The sequence below is a fragment of the Lepisosteus oculatus genome, unplaced genomic scaffold (genome assembly GCF_040954835.1).
Source record: "Lepisosteus oculatus isolate fLepOcu1 unplaced genomic scaffold, fLepOcu1.hap2 HAP2_SCAFFOLD_78, whole genome shotgun sequence".
NCBI lineage: Eukaryota > Metazoa > Chordata > Actinopteri > Semionotiformes > Lepisosteidae > Lepisosteus > Lepisosteus oculatus.
In genome coordinates this window covers 132575-154228 of record NW_027168341.1, presented here as the reverse complement: position 1 = coordinate 154228, position 21654 = coordinate 132575, and the positions used below count along the sequence as shown (strand labels likewise).

General features: G+C 40.8%; 4 non-coding genes across 4 annotated transcripts; 3 read left to right on the top strand and 1 right to left on the bottom strand.

Annotated features, from left to right (window-relative positions):
• The first annotated feature begins 3111 nt into the window (after positions 1-3111).
• Positions 3112-3183, top strand: trnar-ucu (transfer RNA arginine (anticodon UCU)). The gene has a single exon. It is a non-coding gene; the product is annotated as a tRNA-Arg (tRNA).
• Positions 3184-4013: 830 nt separating this feature from the next.
• Positions 4014-4087, top strand: trnai-aau (transfer RNA isoleucine (anticodon AAU)). The gene has a single exon. It is a non-coding gene; the product is annotated as a tRNA-Ile (tRNA).
• Positions 4088-11928: 7841 nt separating this feature from the next.
• On the bottom strand, positions 11929-12000 carry trnag-ucc (transfer RNA glycine (anticodon UCC)). The gene has a single exon. It is a non-coding gene; the product is annotated as a tRNA-Gly (tRNA).
• A 2247-nt stretch (positions 12001-14247) lies between these two features.
• LOC138235218 (U4 spliceosomal RNA) lies at positions 14248-14389 on the top strand. The gene has a single exon (XR_011188095.1). It is a non-coding gene; the product is annotated as a U4 spliceosomal RNA (small nuclear RNA).
• The last annotated feature ends 7265 nt before the right edge of the window (positions 14390-21654 follow it).

Sequence of the window (21654 nt, the reverse complement as noted above, 5' to 3'; positions counted from 1 at the left end):
AGACAGTCATTTGCCTGTTTCACAAATGATCGTATTTTACTAGAGATTCTGTTTGGGATTCAGATGTGCATTCGGACAGCAATCCCTTTCAAGAAATGATACGTTCTGGATGAGGTCAAAGATGCATCATTTGGACACTTTGTGGGCTTGAAATACAAAGAAAATCATGTTCTATGGGACAAGATAAATACAAAACTTAAGCTTTTATTATAATTAGATTTGTTTATAAAGCATAAGCAATCATTTATTACATTAATATATGTAAAAATAACATTTTAGCATCATACGTTTAGTATATTTAGTCCCTAATGCTGAAAGAAATGATCATAGAACATGACTTCTAACCTTACCTGCGGTGTTTTTGATCCCTATTGCTCAATGCACAGTGAAAGCATTGCATACATGTGTCTGACAATGAGAAATGGGCCCCTGAGACAGTCATTTGCCTGTTTCACAAATGATCGTATTTTACTAGAGATTCTGTTTGGGATTCAGATGTGCATTCGGACAGCAATCCCTTTCAAGAAATGATACGTTCTGGATGAGGTCAAAGGTGCTGTAACACTGTATTTAGGATGTGTTTGCAGTTATTCTGTGTTTCTAGCTTCAACCCAGTGATATATATATATATATGCTCACTGATTTTTTGGTACATGCCCAGGGCAATAATCATTATGAGGATTTATTTCCATATGTGCTAGAGGTAGTGTTGTGAAATTCTTCAACACACTGGATGGCAGGTTTAAACCTGCACTCTTACTCCTTAAATACCAACAAATGCAGATATGTAGCAATCATATTGTAGCTGACACTCATTTGCCTGTTTCACAAATGATCATATTTTACTAGAGATTCTGTTTGGGATACGGATGTGCATTCTGACAACAATCTCTTTCAAAAAATGATTTTACCTTATCGCAGCTTTGCCCCTCTTGCCTCTTTGGAAAATATCTCCATCTTGTGGTCGTTGTTGGTAATGTCTAGACAATATCTCCATCATGTGGTCGTTGTTGGTAATGTCTTCTTATGCCCTTTTTTTATTTCAATTCTTTATTAGTTGATTCTAGAATCTCTACAATAGAGCTGTAAATATCAGTTTTGTAGCAGACAATATGACATTAGTTATAGTCCAATTAAGACTTTATTACCCTGTTTGTAACATAACAAATTAAAATTGATTAAAACTAAGTTTGGAACACCAGGGAACATAAAAAATGATTTTTAGGAAAACCATGAGGTTCTCTGTGTCCGATGCCTGCAAGGGGAGAAAGCTAGAATCCTTTGCTTTTTCAAAATTTGAAAATAAACATCATATAACAACAGCTTTCATTCCTAGGAGTGAAAAATAACCATTTTTGAAGACATATTAGTTTCTAAAACACTACAATAAAGTTAAAAACATCCGTTTTATATTACTTTTAGTATTTTTAGTGAAATTAGTCATTTATTGCACTATTTTTAATATAATCTCTAATTAAAAGTGAATAGAATTAAGTTTGGAGCAACAAGGAACACACAAAAAAAAAGATTTTAAGGAAAAAAATGATGTCTTCTGTGCCAGGTGCCTGCAAGGGGAGAAAGCTAGAATCCTACCCAGGCTCCTGGAGCTCTGTCCTGGCTAAAGGAGGGTGAATCCATCCCCTTCAAAGCTCCATGAAAAAATGATCATTTAAAATTTGAAAAAAAAAAACATCATATAACAACAGTTTTCATTCATAGGAGTGAAAAACAACCATTTTTGAAGACATATTAGTTTCTAAAACACTACAAGAAAGTTGAAAACATCCGTTTTATATTACATTAATTTTTGTGAAATTAGTCATTTATTGCACTATTTTTAATAAAATCTCTAATTAAAAGTGATTAAAATTAAGTTTGGAACAACAAGGAACACAAAAAAAAAGATTTTAAGGAAAAAAATATTGTCTTCTGTGCCAGGTGCCTGCAAGGGGAGAAAGCTAGAATCCTACCCAGGCTCCTGGAGCTCTGTCCTAGCTAAAGGAGGGTGAATCCATCCCATTCAAAGCTCCATGAAAAAATGATATTTTTAAATTTGAAAAAAAAAACCATTATAGAACAACATCTCTTGGTCCACAGAGTGGAAAAATCCAACTTTGAAGAAAATCCATTGACTGATCCCCGAATCCTGAAGTTTCTTCGCATGATATCGGGCTTGCAACCACTTTCTGGAAAATGATGAAAAATGCCAAAAATGAAAAAAAAGTTATCAATTCTAGAGCCTAAGAGGAAAATAAGACAAATGTATATCTCCAAATAATTTTATGTGCTTCAGAAGAGCCCAGGAAAGTTTTTTGCATACATGAAACCACGCCCGTTTGCACGTAAGCAGACATGGTTGCACACACGACTGCATGAAAGCACGCGTGCATGCAAAATCATCCTGTTAAGCATTTGAAAAGCCGCACCACGGCACACTTGAAATAGCTCTTACATTAGTGGTCGACACAGGAATCGCCTTTTTATTTACGCTCTTACCAACGCGATGGAAAGCAAAACAAAGCAAAGCAGAGCAAAACAAAACGAACAAACGCAAAACCCTCACGTCCCGCACTTGCATATAACGCCGTTACGTGCCCAAGCGGTATTGTACGTCATCCTAGCACTGCACCCCGGGGCGTACGGTATATGGGAATGAACACACGCCACGAATCGTCTGAAATCACTCCCTACAGCTGTAAGGCGCCTTGAAGCGTGCACCCCCAACATTCTTCTTTGCGCATCTGTGAAAGGTAAACTCTTGAGCAAACTCTGAACCAGCTCTAAGGAAACTAATCCGATTAGACGTTACTTTGACTCATCCTTTAACAGTTTTCAGTCTCTGTCTTTAAACACCTTGCTCAGTCACATTCAAGCCACAAGTACTCTTCTCGGATGTTGCACAAACAAATCCTAATGTCTTGAAAGCATTGCAGCATGTTTGTGTCCCACTTCCCGTGGCTGCAGGACGACTGACACGAACGGACAAACACAATCTGTGGCGTTTAGCGTGACATAGTCTTGCAGGCATCGTGCTGTCTTACTGCAATACTATACCACTTGAGGAAACAGTCCATCTGGCCATGAAACTCACAGCAGGCTTCCTGCGGGCGTGCGTTGGTGGTATAGTGGTGAGCATAGCTGCCTTCTAAGCAGTTGACCCAGGTTTGATTCCTGGCCAATGCAGTGGCAAGTGTTTTCAAATGCTGTCACAAGCCTTGGATTGTGATTAGCAAAGCGAAGCCTTTTGAAAGAGCTAAAGCACTGCAAAACGGAATTGAAGGAGAATCTTACAGGGGATTCTGAGCGGTGTCTAAATAAATAAATTCACAGCGTCCGCGGATGGCATTTTGCAGCTGGAAGTAGATGTCGACGCTTTTTGCACACAGCACCAAAAAAGCGTCTTTTTTGAAGGTACAGGCATTGACCATTGGTGGTTCATTGTTAGAACTCTCGCCTGCCACGCAGGAGGCTTGGTTTCGATTCCTGGCCAATGCAGTGGCTTTTGCAGCGAACGGCTCCATCACTTGCATCCCAACTTTTGCAACTCGCAACTGAAAACCCACTGAAGCTAAGCAGGTGTGAGCCAGGTCAGTACCTGGATGAGGGTGAGCTACAGGGAAAAACAAAGCTTCCAGCTGGAAGTGGTGTTAATGGGGCCAGCGGGGAGGTGCTCACCCTGAGGTCTGTGCGGGTCCCAATCTCCCAATATAGTGACGGAGAAGCTGTGTTGTAAAAGGGCGCTGTCTTTTGGATGAGATGTAAAACCGAGGTCATAGTGCTCTGTGGTCATTAAAAATGACCACCAAAACCTTTGACAAAAGCTCTTGGTAATTGATGGTCTTCAATAATGTTTCTCCTTTAGGTACATTTAAAATCAGCTGAATAATGCTGTGAAACCATGAAACTGCATGAGAAAGCCCGTACACTGAATTACACGGCTTTCTATTCAAAGGAGGACAAAAGAAATTCCCTGAGTTTGATTTTTTGCAGCACAGAGAGGGGCACTGTCACGTGGCCGGTTAGCTCAGTTGGTTAGAGTGTGGTGCTAATAACGCCAAGGTCGCGGGTTCGAGCCCCGTACGGGCCATGTCCTTTTCTCCTCTCTTACCAAAGCTGTTAGGTTCCTTTCCGTGGTGAGATGGGTTGTCATGCAACGCTGCCACACAGTGCCGACAGACAAGAGTGTTGCGGGAGAAGAGAAAAGTGTTTGAAGATTTAAGAGTGTCTTAGGTGGAGCCAAAATCAAGTGTCACAAATGCAAGTGGGAAGATTTCCAATGTTTAATATGGTCAAAATAAGCGGAAGTTACCAGCTGGTCCGGCACAGTCTGCCATGCTTTTGTCATATACTGTAAAGTGGTGTCGAACTGGAGCCTCACCATTTGCATATGTGAGGCTCCAGTTATACATCGATTGTCACATTAAATGACAAAAATGAAGAGAGGTAAAGCAGCTGGAGAGGTTTTCTTACAACTTTTGAGCTGACACAGTTTTGGAAAATGTTTCCTTCACGCTGCACTGTACAATATAGGCAGCCAAGAGTCTCCAAAACAAAACAGAATTGACAGATAGGAGAAAATTCCCACTCGTCCTGAAGTTCCCAAAATCCAGCACTGAGCGTAAACAAAGTGTCTAAGTAGTGTGGGAATGTTAAACCTAACCCTAGCTGGAGTTTGAGCAATCCAGCACTGAGAGTAAAAAGATGAGTCAAAGTAACGTCTAATCGGATTAGTTTCCTTAGAGCTGGTTCAGAGTTTGCTCAAGAGTTTACCTTTCACAGATGCGCAAAGAAGAATGTTGGGGGTGCACGCTTCAAGGCGCCTTACAGCTGTAGGGAGTGATTCATGACGATTCGTGGCGTGTGCTCGTTCCCATATACCTTACGCCCCGGGGTGCAGTGCTAGGATGACGTACAATACCGCTTGGGTACGTAACGGCGTTATATGCAAGTGCGGGACGTGAGGGTTTTCGTTTGTTCGTTTTGTTTTGCTCTGCTTTGCTTTGTTTTGCTTTCCATCGCGTTGGTAAGAGCGTAAATAAAAAGGCGATTCCTGCGTCTACCACTAATGTAAGAGCTATTTCAAGTGCGGCGTGGTGCGGCTTTTCAAATGCTCAACAGGATGACTTCGCATGCACGTGTGCTTTCATGCAGTCGTGTGTGCAACCATGTCTGCTTATGTGCAAACGGGCGTGGTTTCATGTATGCAAAAAACTTTCCTGGGCTCTTCTGAAGCACATAAAATTATTTGGAGATATACATTTGTCTTGTTTTCCTCTTAGGCTCTAGAATTGATAACTTTTTTTTAGGATTCTAGCTTTCTCCCCTTGCAGGCATCGGGCACAGAGGACCTCATGGTTTTCCTAAAAATCTTTTTTTTTTGTGTTCCTTGTTGTTCCAAACTTAATTTTAATCACTTTTAATTAGATATTTTATTAAAAATAGTGCAAAAAATGACTAATTTCACTAAAAATAATGTAATATAAAACTGATGTTTTTAACTTTATTGTAGTGTTTTAGAAACTACTATGTCTTCAAAAATGGTTATTTTTCACTCCTAGGAATGAAAGCTGTTGTTATATGATGTTTACTTTCAAATTTTGAAAAAATCAAAGGATTCTAGCTTTCTCCCCTTGCAGGTATTGGACACAGAGAACCTCATGGTTTTCCTAAAAATCATTTGTTATGTTCCCTGGTGTTCCAAACTTAGTTTTAATCAATTTTAATTTGTTATTATGTTAAAAACAGGGTAATAAGTTTCTATTTGGACTATAAATAATGTCATATTGTCTGCTATAAAACTGATGTTTTCATCTCCATTGTAGAGATTCTAGAATCAACTAATAGAGAATCAAAATAAAAAAGGGCATAAGAAGACATTACCAACAACGACCACAAGATGGAGATGTTGTCTAGACATTACCAATAACGACCACAAGATATTGTCCAAAGAGGCAAGAAGGGCAAAGCCGCGATAAGGAGATTGCTGTCAGAATGCACATCCGGATCTCAAACAGAATCTCTAGTAAAATATGATCATTTGTGAAACAGGCAAATGAGTGTCAGCTACAATATGATTGCTACATATCTGCATTTGTTGGTTTTTAAGGAGTAAGAGTGCAGGCGGTTTAAACCTGCGATCCAGTGTGTTGAAGTATTTCACAACACTACCCCTAGCACATCAGGAAATAAATCCTCATAATGATTATTGCCCTGGGCATGTACCAAAAAATCAGTGAGCATATACATATATCGCTGTGTTGAAGCTAGAGACACAGAATAAGTGCAAACACATCCTAAATACAGTGTTCCTGCACCTTGACCTCATCCAGAATGTATCGTTTTTTTGAAAGCGATTGCTGTCAGAATGCACAACTGAATCCCAAACAGAATCTCTAGTCAAATATGATCATTTGTGAAACAGGCAAATGAGTCTCTCAGGTGCCCATTGCTCATTTTCAGACACATTTATGCAATACTTTCACCATGCGTTGAGCAATAGGGATTAAAGATACCAGAGGTAAGGTTTAAAAGTGATTCTGAGGTGCAACACATCAGCGAAACAGCTAGGCATCTGAAATGCGGGGTTTGAGAGCCCTTCAGGGAACACCGTACCCTAAAGGTACCAGAAGTCCACTAGTATAAGCATTAAGTCACTGTCAGCCCTGTTGCAATGTGATTGCTACATATCTTCATTTCTTTGTTTTTTAAGGAGTAAGAGTGCAGGGGGTCTAAATCTGCGATCCAGTGTGTTGAAGTATTTCACAACACTACCTGTAGCCCGTCTGGAAATAAATCCTCATTCTGATTATTGACCTGGGCATGTACCAATAAATCACTGAGTATATATATATATCACTGTGTTGAAGCTAGAGACCTGTATGTAATAATATGATGCTAAAATGTTATTTTCACATGTAAGAAAACAGGGACGCCAAATATGTAATGTTGCCATAGCAAAATTAAATGTAGTGGCTCTCTGAAGGCACCAGTTCTGTAGGGTTTGGGCATTTACTGAGACAATTATTAATTGTAGCAGTAAATCACAAAGTTGATTCTTTTGATGGCTTTAGAATCCAACCATGTGACATAACTCAAACAACGCGCACACACAGGTACTAATACACGAGGATACATTTATTAATACATAAAATATGCATGTAAACCTAACAGATCTTATCGAGAGGGTTATCAGAATACAAAAGATATATATTCAGTCAGTTACGAAGTGTTACACATATCAAGAGGACATACGTTCAGTATATCATTCATTAAGACCGTTTCGTTAATGAACTTGGTTATAACTTCTACATTAGATACTCAAACAAGTACATAACTCTTAGGAATTAAATTGATATCAACTGGTTGGGATAACAATTGAATTCTCAAGCTGTAATGCATTGAAGTTGAATACTCATCCAATCTTTGGGGATTCAGATCTTCCTGCGGGCACAAAGAAACAGTTGCAGGCTGTTGCTGTCCAATCCGCGCTCTCTGGCTCCGTGCCAGGCTGTGCTGTGCGGCTTGCGACGCTGCGCTGCTGATGCTCACTGTGGGCTTTAACTAGCAAAGTTTGTGCACAGGAGAAAAGATGACTGTGGGTCCCAGCAAGTCAGGAAGAGGACCGGTTCGTTTCTGATGAAGAGCTAGTTCTGAATAGTGATTCAGCTGTCCACAGTTCCGACCTGTTCACGAGGCCTGCTGCTGGTGCTAACCTCGGGTGGATCCTCTGGTTATTCTCTGGCAACCTCCGCTCTAGACTCTTAGAACAAAGGAAAGTTCTGGCACTCGGACACACTGGCCGTTCCGTGGTTGTCCGGGCTGAGTCTCAGGATGGTCAGGAGGCGCGCTGCGAGAATGTCCTGCCCTTGGGAGCCTTCTGCTCCTGGGCCGCCCTGCCCTGGAATTCTCCTTTGAATTCCCTTTAGAATTGTCCACAGAATCCTCCTGAATCTTACTGAATCTCACAGGCTCTCTGTGTTGCCTGTTTTTACCTGGAGGAACTTCAGCTCATTGATTGGCTGAAAGTTCCATGGCCATCAGAGTCCCACGTGGGTTACTCGGCCCTACCAGTCCCTGATTGATTGATCAAGGTGAGATATGAGTCACTTAGTCCTGACACTTAGTAATGCAGTCCAGATGTCCAACTGGCACTCCCTAGACAGATAGGCGCCAATGGATGACCATTGATCATGATAGCCAGGCTTAGCTAAGTGCATCCCCCTTTGGGAGCTGTCCTAGGACCTTAAATCACCCTGCATGAATAGTCTGAACAGAGAAATGGGGCCTCATTTGGGAAGGCTCAGAACACTTAATTCTGCCTTATTAATAAGCCTCGCCGCTACACACATATATTAATATAATAAATGATTGCTTATGCTTTATAAACAAATCTAATTAAAATAAAAGCTTAAGTTTTGTATTTATCTTGTACCATAGAACATGATTTTCTTTGTATTTCAATCCCACAAAGTGTCCAAATGACTCACTACATGATATAAGGAAGATTATCACATGCATATCGGTATTATCTTTCTTACGAAAATGCATTCCTTTCATTACCTTTTACTTTTTAAAATGAACTCAAATTGTGTATAATGTAATAATTTAAGTAGAATAGATTCTAATAATATAATGATCCAGTGTGTTGCACTACTTCACTGCTTCACTGCTCTATGCCGTCTGGAAATAAATCCTCAGACTGCTTACTGCCCTGGGCATGTACCAATGAATTACAGGAGCACATCTATTTCTCACTGCGTTGAAGCAGGAGACACACAGTCTCTGCAAACACATCCTAAATACAGTGTTCCAGCACCTTTGACCTCATCCAGAACATATCATTTCTTGAAAGGGATTGCTGTCCAAATGCACATCTGAATCCCAAACAGAATCTCTAGTAAAATACGATCATTTGTGAAACAGGCAAATGACTGTCTCAGGGGCCCATTCCTCATTGTCAGACATATGTATGCAATGCTTTCACCGTGCATTGAGCAATAGGGATTAAAAACACAGCAGGTAAGGTTAGATGTCATGTTCTATGATCATTTATTTCAGCATTAGGGACTAAATATACTAAACGTATGATACTAAAATGTTATTTTCACATATATTAATGTAATAAATTATTGCTTATGCTTTATAAATAAATCTAATTAAAATAAAAGCTTAAGTTTTGTATTTATCTTGTCCCATAGAACATGATTTTCTTTGTATTTCAAGCCCACAAAGTGTCCTTTGATCTCTATTCTGTGGTAATCCACGATGACCCCGTTCTTCAGGTGATTCATCATGTCCTCCCTCGCCTGTTGAGAGGCCACCTGATCTCTTCTGCCGTGGCTTGCTTCATACACGCCCTCTTGAAGTGAGCAGGAAGCTGATCAAAAGTATTCAGGCACATCTTGCACACCAGGGGAATCCTCGCGGGTTTCCTTTGAAAATAAATAATACCATCTGTGTATAGAAACAAGCTAAGACTGATTTCTTAAATTACCCTTAAAATTCTCTCTCATAGTTTGAGCATAATGATTTTATTGCATTTATATAAGAATTGCTCATTGCTCCTAAATAAATAATGGTCTCAGTCACAAACTTTCCAATAGAAGCCATTGTGGAGTTCAGCAACTGCAGGTCCTAGAAGTGGGGAAGGAATTTTAAAAGAGAAATTGAATTACAATACAGAAGGAATGGCTGAGGGTTCACTGAAATGTATAAATATACAAATTCCAAAGACTGAGTCCATATAGAAACAACTACTTTTCATTTTCAGTATAAGAAAAAAAAAACTATCTTCCAAAGCATCATAAAATTGTCCCTTCTTCCAGACCCTACTTCTCTCTTGTAGTAGTACAGCAGACCTTTCCAGGTGAGCAGATCACAGAGTCCGAAATGAGCTTCCTCCATCAAGCAAAGTACCTGAACATGACTCTGTCTTCATAAAAGCGCCCCTGTAATAAAGAAATTAAATCCAAAATCAAGAGGGCAGTTGCCTACTGAAATACAAGAAGTCATCAATTTTAACCTAGCAACACATTAAAGGCTGCATCTATACAAGTGCGATTCTAGAAATGCTCACCAGATTACGTTTTAAGAAGGAACTGCGCCTCAGGTTCCGCCGAGATCTTAACTCGGATGGCAGGATTCAGAGTCCGGAGTGTGGACTGATGGCGAACGGAGGGTCCACATACTGTGGATCCCTCAGTGATCTTCCGCGTATTCAAACTGCCAGCGTGTGACTCCCCTGTCCCTGTGACCTCATTGCTCTGCTCTCTCCTCTGTGCAGCCGAGCCCGACTCACGGTAAAGTGAAAAAAAAGATGCCCTCAACGTGAGATTTACTCTGGAGCGAGGATAGATGTTACCTTTTTATCATTTAACAGGATGTATGTGATGTGGCGACTAGGTTCAATTTTGTATCCTCTTTAAAAGATTAAGGACTGGGGTGAGCGTGATTTACCACCCTTTCAGCTAAGAACCCGACTTGCGCACCGTTTAAGTTGCATAGACTCGGTCGTTTAACTCTTCTCCGTTAGCAGGGTTAAGGTTAAAGAAAAAAAAATAGCTGACTCCTTTTTTTTGCCAGCCGCTAGCGCTGATTAGCAAGGCTTGTATTTCATGTTTTGCAAGTTGCATCCATTTTAAGAAAAGCAAGTCGCGTTAAAGACAGGAAATGAATACTTGCATTTAATTAAGTCTAGCTGTAGGCGGGGATCTCCTGTTTACTAGACAGGCGCTTTAACCAACTAAGCCACGGCGCCCCAGGAGTGTTGTCCTTTTGCAGCCACTTGGACACACCACTCAGACACATCTGCATTCGGTGTGTGCTCCGCCTGCTCGCTGAGCAAGTTGCCACCTTTACATACAATAGCAACATCGACACCAAGAGAAAGGATGACAAATGGCTTTTATCTGGAACTTTTCATGTCCAAGGAGCTCAATGTGCTTTCTGTGTACAACAGGGCCACTGAACTCCACACTGGCCACTGAACCACAGCAGTGGCTTGCTGGCTTGACATCTCCCAAGGAAAATGTTGAAATCACATGTGGAACAGGAAAATGACCCTCGAGTACGTGGGGAAAAAAAGAAAAAGATCATCTGGAGCGCGCCAACCCATGTCCGGACAGCCCAGTTTCGTCGACAAGGTGGCTGAGTGGTTAAGGTGATGGAATGCTAATCCATTGTGCTCTGCAGGCATGGGTTCGAATCCCATTCTCATCGCTCTCCATGTCTGACACGTGTGCCTGTTTGACATCGGCCCTCCTGTTGTTTGCTCTGGTGCTAGAGCCGTACATTTTCTAGCAGTGGCTGAACATGGTATAGTAGGCCAACGTCGGTATCGAGCAGTGACAGTAACAGTACTTACTGCGCCCCATAAGAAATCGTTTGTTCCTGTTCAAAAGAGATTGTGCGATGTCCTGCGGCGTTCGTAAAGCAAACCTTTGACAGTTTGAAAAGAGGAATTTATTCTGCTTCCTGTGCGTGCAGTAGTTACAAAGTTGAATGTCTTTACACGATCTGCTGCAGTTTTCAGTGGGCGGGCTTTGTCAGATGGCTTGAAAAAACGCACTGTGTTTCGGCTCGGGAAACATCATGAGCAGTGTCCTGCATGTTTTCTGTGTATAGCTGTCTTTTAACGCATACAGAATTCATTCGAAATCATTGATTTCTCCAATTAACAAGGGTCCCTTTTTGAACCTGCGAGAAGCATTCTTTCAATGTAACAGATTTACTCCGGGGAAAGCCAGCATGACATTGAGAGTAGCTCAAGCTTTCAGCACCCGTATCGGACTGCGTGTATGCAGACACCGCTCAGAATCCCCTGTAAGATTCTCCCTCAATTCCGTTTTTCAGTGCTTTAGCTCTTTCAAAAGGCTTCGCTTTGCTAGTCACAATCCAAGGCTCATGACAGCATTTGGAAACATTCGCCACTGCGTTTGCCGGGAATCGAACCCGGCTCAACTGCTTGGAAGGCAGCTATGCTCACCACTATACCACCAACGCACACCCACAGGAAGCCTGCGGGACACCACCAGAGAATGCTTTTTTTAATTTTTTTTTTTATTAAACATAGAATTTACAAATACAAATACAACAAGAGGATCAGAGTCATGTACGAGAGAAAAAAAACGCAGCAGAAAAAAGCATTTAACTACCAGAGGTAATTAAGTAATTATGTGATCAAATTGTATATTTTACACGTATCATATTTTCCTTGCTTTAATATTTCTCAATTATTTATAAACTTTAGTTTCAACATGCATGCGTTTCCTGTAAAAAATAAAACTCAGCACACAGTTTTTCTTTTAACAACATTTCGAGTACCTCTGGCATTCATGAAAAAGACATACACAAAAGCAAATAACTAACTCTAAGACTGTCTAAACTATTGAGTTTTTCAAAGAACCAGAACTATAACAGTCCTTAACACTTAACTACACCATTCCAAACTAACACTAAAGAAACACTAGTATATACTGGTATAACAAATATAACCAAACATAATCATTAACTGAGCAGTCACTGGGAGCAAATCTCCTTCCCGTCCACAAAGGCCCTCGCTCCCACAAAGTAGGCTCTCCTCCCCTCTCTTCTGGCAGCTTCAACCTGGGGCCACAGCTGGTTCCTGGTACTCCTGTCCGCGGCAGACAGGTCCTCTGCAAACCTCAGTTTGTTCCCATTCAAATACTCATTCCCCCTCGCCGCTCGCCACAGCATGTCCCTCGCCGTCCTCTTGGTGAACTGTATTATAATCGATCTGGGGTGCACTTGCCCAGACATGTTCGCTCTCCCAAGCCTGTGAACAAAGTCAATGGCCGATATTACGTCCTCCTGGTCCGGCAGGGTCCTTTTACAGATACCCTTCACTGTTGCAACAAGGTCCTTATCACGTTCCTCTTTAACTCCAAATAATTTTAAATTCCATCATCGACGGTATCTATCTACATCGTTCACTTTCAATTCAAGTTCTTTAATATGCTTTTCTTGTTTGGTATTTACTTGTTTAAGAACTTTTACTTCACTCTTTAAGTCTTCAACCTCTTTAAACACACAGTCCATGGACTTTTTAAGACTTTCGATTGCGACTGTATTAGATCAAATCACTTCCTTCAGCTCACCCATGCTCTGTGCCATCATGTTGAAGATGTTGGTCTGGAGCTCCTCCAGCGTCAGGTCGCCCCTTCCTCTCTTGGCTGCCGGGGTTTTCACAGGTGTGCTGGGCAGGGACTCCGGCTCTTCCTCTGGCAGCTGAGTCTCACTTGGGCTGCGAACGCTCGCGTACGAGCGCATCTCAAGCACTCTTTCCACGTCCCCTCCAGCTGCTTCACTTTTCCCTTTAGTTGCCATCAATTTTCTTGTAGTGCTATACATATACGATTGAGGTTTCTTAGACTTCTCCTTCGAAGACCCAGCACTCTCTTTTCTTTTCCCAGTGTTACTCATATCGAAATTCTTAAACCTAAAAAAAATCGTTTTTTTTTCTTTCAATTATAACTGAAGTTTAAACAAGTAGTGTTAAGTCCTTATTTTTCTGTTGTCAAAAAAAGCAAAAATTAACATTCAGGTCATGAAAAACTCAAAAAAAATCCTCAACCACTAAACTTTACCTCCCACCTGAGCGCCATCTTGAACGCCCCTACCACCAGAGAATGCTCACGATTTCGGAAGCTGTCTCCGGGACGTGCTGATTCCACACATCCTGAATAAATCATGATATTGTTAGTTGCTGTAGCTAGACGTTCAAATGAGTTTCATGGCCAGATGGACTGTTTCCTCCAGCGGTATAGTATTGCAGTGAGACAGCACGATGCCTGCAAGACTATGTCACGCTAAACGCCACAGATTGTGTTTGTCCGTTCATGTCAGTCATCCTGCAGCCACGGGAAGTGGGACACAAACATGCCGCAATGCTTTCAAGACGTTAGGATTTGTTTGTGCAACATCCGAGAAGAGTACTTGTGGCTTGAATGTGAACTGTATGTGCCCGCCCCCTTTCCTCTGTAGTGCATGAGTTCCTCCCGGCATGCCCTTCGTCATTGTTCTGTCATCTTGTATTTAAAGGGTTGTATTTCTGCTGCTGAAAAGAATCAACGGGTTTCTTTGTTCCCAACGGAGCCCTTGTCTGTCATGAAATTCTTCAAAACCTCAAGCTAGAAGAAGACGACAAATATGAAGCGTTATAGCAACGACATGCCATGAGACGATTGATAACGATTTCCATAGGATCCCCGCGGTTGCCTGGCAACCGTCAGCTTTGCGCAGTGGCAGTATCGTAGCCTGTGAGGTTTAGCCGAGGCGGGATTATTGCTAGTTGAAAACTTTTCCCAATACCCCGCTTCCGCCGGTTTGCAATACAATCGGCGAAAGCAATTTTTGACAGTCTCGTTAGAGACTGAGCAAGGTGTTTAAAGACAGATTTGGTCATGGTGACATCATGGTAGAAAGAAGCGAGCTTGTTCCCAGTGGGCATTGATTCGTCGAATATACGTATATTTACGGTGAAATTACGGCTATACGTATATATACGTCGCCTCGAAGTATAATCAACGTCGAATTGCAACCGTAAAATTGACGACATTAACAAACGCATATATAACGTTGAAAACACATCTAACACAGTGCCCGAGGCTTTTTACTGTATGTATCGTGTGTGCCGCAACTAGGAGTATACGGCACTCTGCACAGTGTACAAAGTAAATTATTTTTGCAGCAATTAATTTACACGTGTATAATAAATATAGTAAATATAATAAATTAATTACTGCGAAAATAATTTACTTCGTACACTGTGCAGAGTGCCGTATACTCCTAGTTGCGGCACACACGATACATACAGTAAAAAGCCTCAGGCACTGTGTTAGATGTTTTTTCGACGTTATATATGCTTTTATTCATGTCGTCATTTTACGGTTGCAATTCGACGTTGATTATACGTCGAGGCGACGTATATATACGTATAGCCGTAATTTCGCCGTAAATATACGTATATTCGACGAATCAATGCCCACAGCTTGGCATACAAGGGTTTTGCTGAGGGGGTCTTGCCACCTGCCTGAAAAAAAACAGTAAAATGTTTGAGTGCCTATAGAGTTTCTATTTTTATTTTCTTGACAAAAGTCCCCCATCAGTGCGCGGTGCCCGAGGAAAAATCTGTAGGGGGGCGTCTGAAATTCTGAGGGGGGAGTGATGACACAAAATCGTTTTGCCGTTTCTCTTATTCTTATTCTATGTTGTACTTTCAAACTTTGGGTACTCTTTAATTAGGACAGACTTTATTGCTCAACTGCTATGATGCAAGCCAAATTTTATACATTTATTTCAGCTTTGAGCTTAGTAAACCGTTCATTTTTTAGATTATACTAAAGAAGATATTAATCATCATTTATTTGGGAAGTAATATTATATAATTTTCTCCTAGCTGCGGTGCTGAAGTCCCACCCTACATCAACAGAAAAAGAAATAAAGGAGCACGCAATGTGTTACTTGAAGAATGCATATGCAAGGCAGGGGGCCAAGAGATCTGGACTCTGAAAATAATAGGTTTTTGGTTCTAACTGTTAGGACAATTAGACAGGGTTTGCAAATAGTGGACAAAAATCGTCTTAACTTCCATTGTAATATTTTATATTTTATGTAATATTTTTTTCTTGGAAATATAGAAGTTGTACATTTTAAAATGTATATTTGAATCAAAATGTGGTTTTGAGTTAGTGTGTTAATGTAATTAGTTTTGTGTTTGTCATTACTATACTGTATATTGCCATGTTACCAGAATTTGTAGCTGAAGTTTAAGACTAGTTGTGTTTTTATGATTATTGCCCATATGTTGATTGTTGATTGATTTTATACAATGTATAATTTGAAATACATATGTTTCAGGTGTGAATGTGTATTTTCAGAATACATTTCTAAACCTAATCATTGGCTTGTTTTACTTGTTTCTACACCTATAAAATCTATCTTTGATGTATAATAGACCTCTACCCATATACGTATAATAGACCTCTAATGTTATCCGTATAATAGACCTCTAACCATATACGTATAATAGACCTCTAAAGTTATACGTATAATAGACCTCTAACCATATACGTATAATAGACCTCTAAAGTTATCCGGAACTCCAACCATATATGTATAATAGTCCTCTAAATTTATCCGTATAATAGAACTCCAACCATTTATGTATAATGAACGTCTAAATATAGACGTATAATTGACGTTTAACTTTAGACGTATATTAGAATTTCATTCTAGACGAATTGTAGACCACATTTAGACATCTAAGATATGCGTTTAATAGACGTATATTATACGTCTTTTGACCAATGGGTTACGTCTCAACAGAAACGCTCTTTAGCTCTTTCAGCGTTATGCAGAGAACAGCGTCTGTCGAGATCACTTTTGAGTCAGCGCGAAACGCCGTGTGCTGTCAGTTTGATTTCATATTGCTCGTAGCGGCGCCCGGCTTTTGTCTGTCAAACGTTACAGTAGGTTGCGCTTCTTCATGCTGCATCGTCGGCATGAGTGGAGCTTTATAAACGTCTGTACTTACTGCGCCCCATAAGAAATCGTTTGTCCCCGTTCAAAAGAGATTGTGCGATGTCCTGCAGCAAACCTTTGACAGTTTGAAAAGAGGAATTTATTCTGCTTCCTGTGCGTGCAGTAGTTACAAAGTTGAACGCCTTTACACGATCTGCTGCAGTTTTCAGTGGGCGGGCTTTGTCAAATGGCTTGGAAAAACGCACTGTGTTTCGGCTCGGGAAACATGAGCAGTGTCCTGCATGTTTTCTGTGTATAGCTGTCTTTTAACGCATACAGAATTCATTCGAAATCATTGATTTCTCCAATTAACAAGGGTCCCTTAAAGGATGAGTCAAAGTAACGTCTAATCAGATTAGTTTCCTTAGAGCTGGTTCAGAGTTTGCTCAAGAGTTTACCTTTCACAGATGCGCAAAGAAGAACGTTGGGGGTGCACGCTTCAAGGTGCCTTACAGCTGTAGGGAGTGATTCGAGACGATTCGTGGCGTGTGCTCGTTCCCATATACCGTACGACCCGGGGTGCAGTGCTAGGATGACGTACAATACCGCTTGGGCACGTAACAGCGTTATATGCAAGTGCGGGACGTGAGGGTTTTCGTTTGTTCGTTTTGTTTTGCTCTGCTTTCCTTTGTTTTGCTTTCCATCGCGTTGGTAAGAGCGTAAATAAAAAGGCGATTCCTGTGTCTACCACTAATGTAAGAGCTATTTCAAGTGCGACGTGGTGCGGCTTTTCAAATGCTTGTGGGCATTTCTCTGTTGTTGATTCTTTTTTTGTGTGTAACAAAGTGGCATTTTCATGTCCGGACGGGGAGACTTTATCATTCCGACATGAAGCCTCCCTTAAGTCCTCTGAGGCGTGTCTGTCTGCAAGGCTTGTATTTTGGAAATGTTTTTTTGAAACGGAGAACGACTTTGAAATAGGCTTCCGCCGGCGCCTCGCGATCCAGGTAAGATTGTAGCAAGAACGCAGCGGAGGTGGGGCTTGCTGTAGTCGTGGCTGAGTGGTTAAGGTGATGGACTAGAAATCCATTGGGATCTCCCCGCACAGGTTCCAATCCTGCCGACTACGTTGTCCGCCTTCAGTCGGTGTGTTTCGGCACAAGCAAAGAAGCGCGCCTCTTTGCTGTTCCTGGTGGTTTTAAAACGCCCAATCGCTTGTACCCGCTGCCTTGGAAATAAGTTCTTCAGCGTCCGCAAATGGCATTTTGCAGCTGGAAGCAGATGTCGACGCGTTTTGCACAGAGCACCAAAAAAGCGTCTTTTTTGAAGGCCCAGGCACTGAGCATTGGTGGTTCAGTGGTAGAATTCTCACCTGCCACGCGGGAGGCTCGGGTTCGATTCCCAGCCAATGCAGTGGCTTTTGCAGCGAGCGGCTCCATCACTTGCATCCCCTTGCAACTCGCAACTGAAAACCCACTGAAGCTAAGCAAGTGTGAGCCAGGTCAGTACCTGGATGAGGATGAGCTACAGGGAAAAACAAAGCTTCCAGCTGGAAGCGGTGTTAATGGTGCCGGCGGGGGGGCGCTCACCCTGAGTTCTGTGCGGGTCCCAATGCCCCAGTATAGTGACGGAGATGCTGTGTTGTAAAAGGGCGCTGTCTTTTGGATGAGATGTAAAACCGAGGAAACAGCGCTCTGTGGTCATTCAAAATGACCACCAAAACCTTTGACAAAAGCTCTTGGTAATTGATGGTCTTCAATAATGCTTCTCCTTTAGGTACATTTTAAATCAGCTGAAAAATGCTGTGAAATGGGGGGGCACTTCAGGCCAGTGTAGGATTTGGGTTACAAGAACCATGAAACTGCACGAGAAAGCCTGTACACTGAATTACACGGCTTTCTATTCAAAGGAGGACAAAAGAAATTCCCTGAGTTTGATTTTTTGCAGCACAGAGAGGAGCACTGTCGTGAGGCCGGTTAGCTCAGTTGGTTAGAGCGTGGTGCTAATAACGCCAAGGTCGCGGGTTTGAGCCCTGTATGGGCCAGGTCTAGGTCCAGGTACCTGTTTGTGAAACAGGCAAATGACTGTCTCAGGGGCCCATTCCTCATTCTCAAGACACATGTATGCAGTATGTACACCGTGCATTGAGCAATAGGGACTGAATACACCACAGGTAAGGTTAGAAGTCATTCTGAGGTGCCACATGTGAGGGATACAGCTAGGCATCCGAAATGTAGGGTTTGAGACCCTCCAGGAGTACTGCATCCTTTGAGACAGACCTGTGCATGTTAAACAAATGATCATTTCTTTCGGCATTAGGGACTAAATATACTAAACATATGATGCTAAAATGTTATTTTCACATATATTAATGTAATAAATGATTGCTTATGCTTTATAAACAAATCTAATTAAAATAAAAGCTTAAGTTTTGTATTTATCTTGTACCATAGAACATGATTTTCTTTGTATTTCAAGCCCACAAAGTGTCCAAATGACGCACTACATGATATAAGGAAGATTATCACATGCATATCGGTATTATCTTTCTTACGAAAATGCATTCCTTTCATTACCTTTTACTTTTTAAAATGAACTCAAATTGAGTATAATGTAATAATTTAAGTAGAATAGATTCTAATAACATAATGATCCAGTGTTTTGCACTACTTCACTGCTTCACTGCTCTATGCCATCTGGAAATAAATCCTCAGACTGCTTACTGCCCTGGGCATGTACCAATAAATTAAAGGAGCACATCTGTTTATCACTGCGTTGAAGCAGGAGACACACAGTCTCTGCAAACACATCCTAGATACAGTGTTCCAGCACCTTTGACCTCATCCAGAACGTATCATTTCTTGAAAGGGATTGCTGTCCGAATGCACATCTGAATCCCAAACAGAATCTCTAGTAAAATACGATCATTTGTGAAACAGGCAAATGACTGTCTCAGGGGCCCATTCTTCATTGTCAGACACATGTATGGAATGCTTTCACCGTGCATTGAGCAATAGGGATTAAAAACACCGCAGGTAAGGTTAGATGTCATGTTCTATGATCATTTCTTTCAGCATTAGGGACTAAATATACTAAACGTATGATGCTAAAATGTTATTTTCACATATATTAATGTAATAAATGATTGCTTATGCTTTATAAACAAATCTAATTAAAATAAAAGCTTAAGTTTTGTATTTATCTTGTACCATAGAACATGATTTGCTTTGTATTTCAAGCCCACAAAGTGTCCAAATGTTCTATGATCATTTCTTTCAGCATTAGGGACTAAATATACCAAACGTATGATGCTAAAATCCTGAAAAAAGGATGTGCTCCATCTCGTCAGTAGATTGGATTCCAAAACTGATTTGGGTCAATATACATTACCTTTGAAATTAAAGTACAGTCTACTGTAGGGAACCATCAACTTAGAAAGCATTGGCCTTCACTGGGGGTCAGGTAGGTGCAAAAGATAAACCTTTATCCTATCTTTATCTTAAGATAAGTGGCCAAGCAGTATTTTTCCAAGTTTCACCAAGCACATCATGTTGCCATAGTAGACAAAGTTCTATAAAATGTTAAATAACTTTTAAAAAAAGCATCTTGGTCTTACAGTACTGTACAAGGTGAATTAAACTGTCCCTGGTAATAAAAAGTAATTAGAAGCATCTCAGAAACTTTATCTCTAGAAACATTAGCTGTTTTATATCATGTAATTTAGTGTGATGTTGTCAGAATTCAAGGACATTATCACACACAGAAATTGGTTCAGTTAAATCTAAAAAACACAGCTAAACATGGGTTTAAATGTAACAGAAGTCTTACCTCTTGTCAAAAGATTTAATTCAAGAAGCGATGTAATAAATGATTGCTTATGCTTTATAAAAAAGCTTAAGTTTTGTATTTATCTTGTAGCATAGAACATGATTTTCTTTGTATTTCAAGCCCACAAAGTGTCCAAATGACGCACTACATAATATAAGGAAGATTATCACATGCATATCGGTATTATCTTTCTTATGAAAATGCATTCCTTTCATTACCTTTTACTTTTTAAAATGAACTCAAATTGTGTATAATGTAATAATTTAAGTAGAATAGATTCAGGTAGGAAATATAGAGTCATGATGTTTATGGCTGACATCATTTCACATGGGTGAATTTTAAGCTAAGAAACAAAAACATTTACAATGAAGATACCATTGCTTAATTTTTAATGCCTTTAAAAAATAAATACCTCCTGAGAATAATTTGCCACTCCCAGATCCTTGGTAAGGTACTGTTTGAATCCAATCAGGAGAGGAGCATCCAGGGAGTGCTTTCTATAGAGTCCAGCTTGGGCCACTCTCTTCCGGCCTGCTGATACTTTTTAACTACTCAGGGCCTGTAAGGATATAAAACACCAGTTTAAACATTTTATACCTATAAGACAAATAGAATTTTAGTAAAAAATAGATACATCTGAAAAATAAAAAGTCTTACTGCTGATAGAGTTCTTCAGAGCTCACATCTTCCCCTTCCTTATCCGCTTCTGTTTCAGTTTCTAGAGCAGCCTCTGGCATCTCTTCCTCCTGGACAGCGGCCTCTTGCTCAGGGCCGCTGGAATGCAGGTAGATTCTTTTCAACATGCTTTTACATAATATGTTGTAACAATGATTTCAAAAAGAAACTACAGAAGCCTTACAGATTAAAAATATCTCACCTTGTGCTCATTTCCCTCTATTCCCCGTGTTGCAGTGGTGGGATGACGTAAATTACTGCTTCGACACGTAACGGCATTATAATCAAGTGCAAGAGCTGAGGGCTTTAGTTTTGTTTCGTTTTCCATGGCGTTCGTAAGCGCGCAAATCAAAGGCAATTCCTGCGTCTAACACGAATGTAAATGCTTTTGAAAGTGCAATGTGGTGCAGCTTGTAAAATCCTTGTCCACATTTGTGGTTTGTTGATGTTTTTTCTGTCTGCCAAAGTTGCATTTTGACTTCTGGACGGGGAGACTTTATCATTTGAACGTGAAGCCAGCCTTAAACCCTCTGAGGCGTGTCTGTCTGCCGGCACGTATTTTGTGAAAGGTATTTTTTTTTTTTTAACGGAGAGCGACTTTGAAAAAGTTTCCGCAGCCACCTCGCACTCCGTGTTAGATTATAGGAGGAATGCGGCAGCGACGAGCTCGCT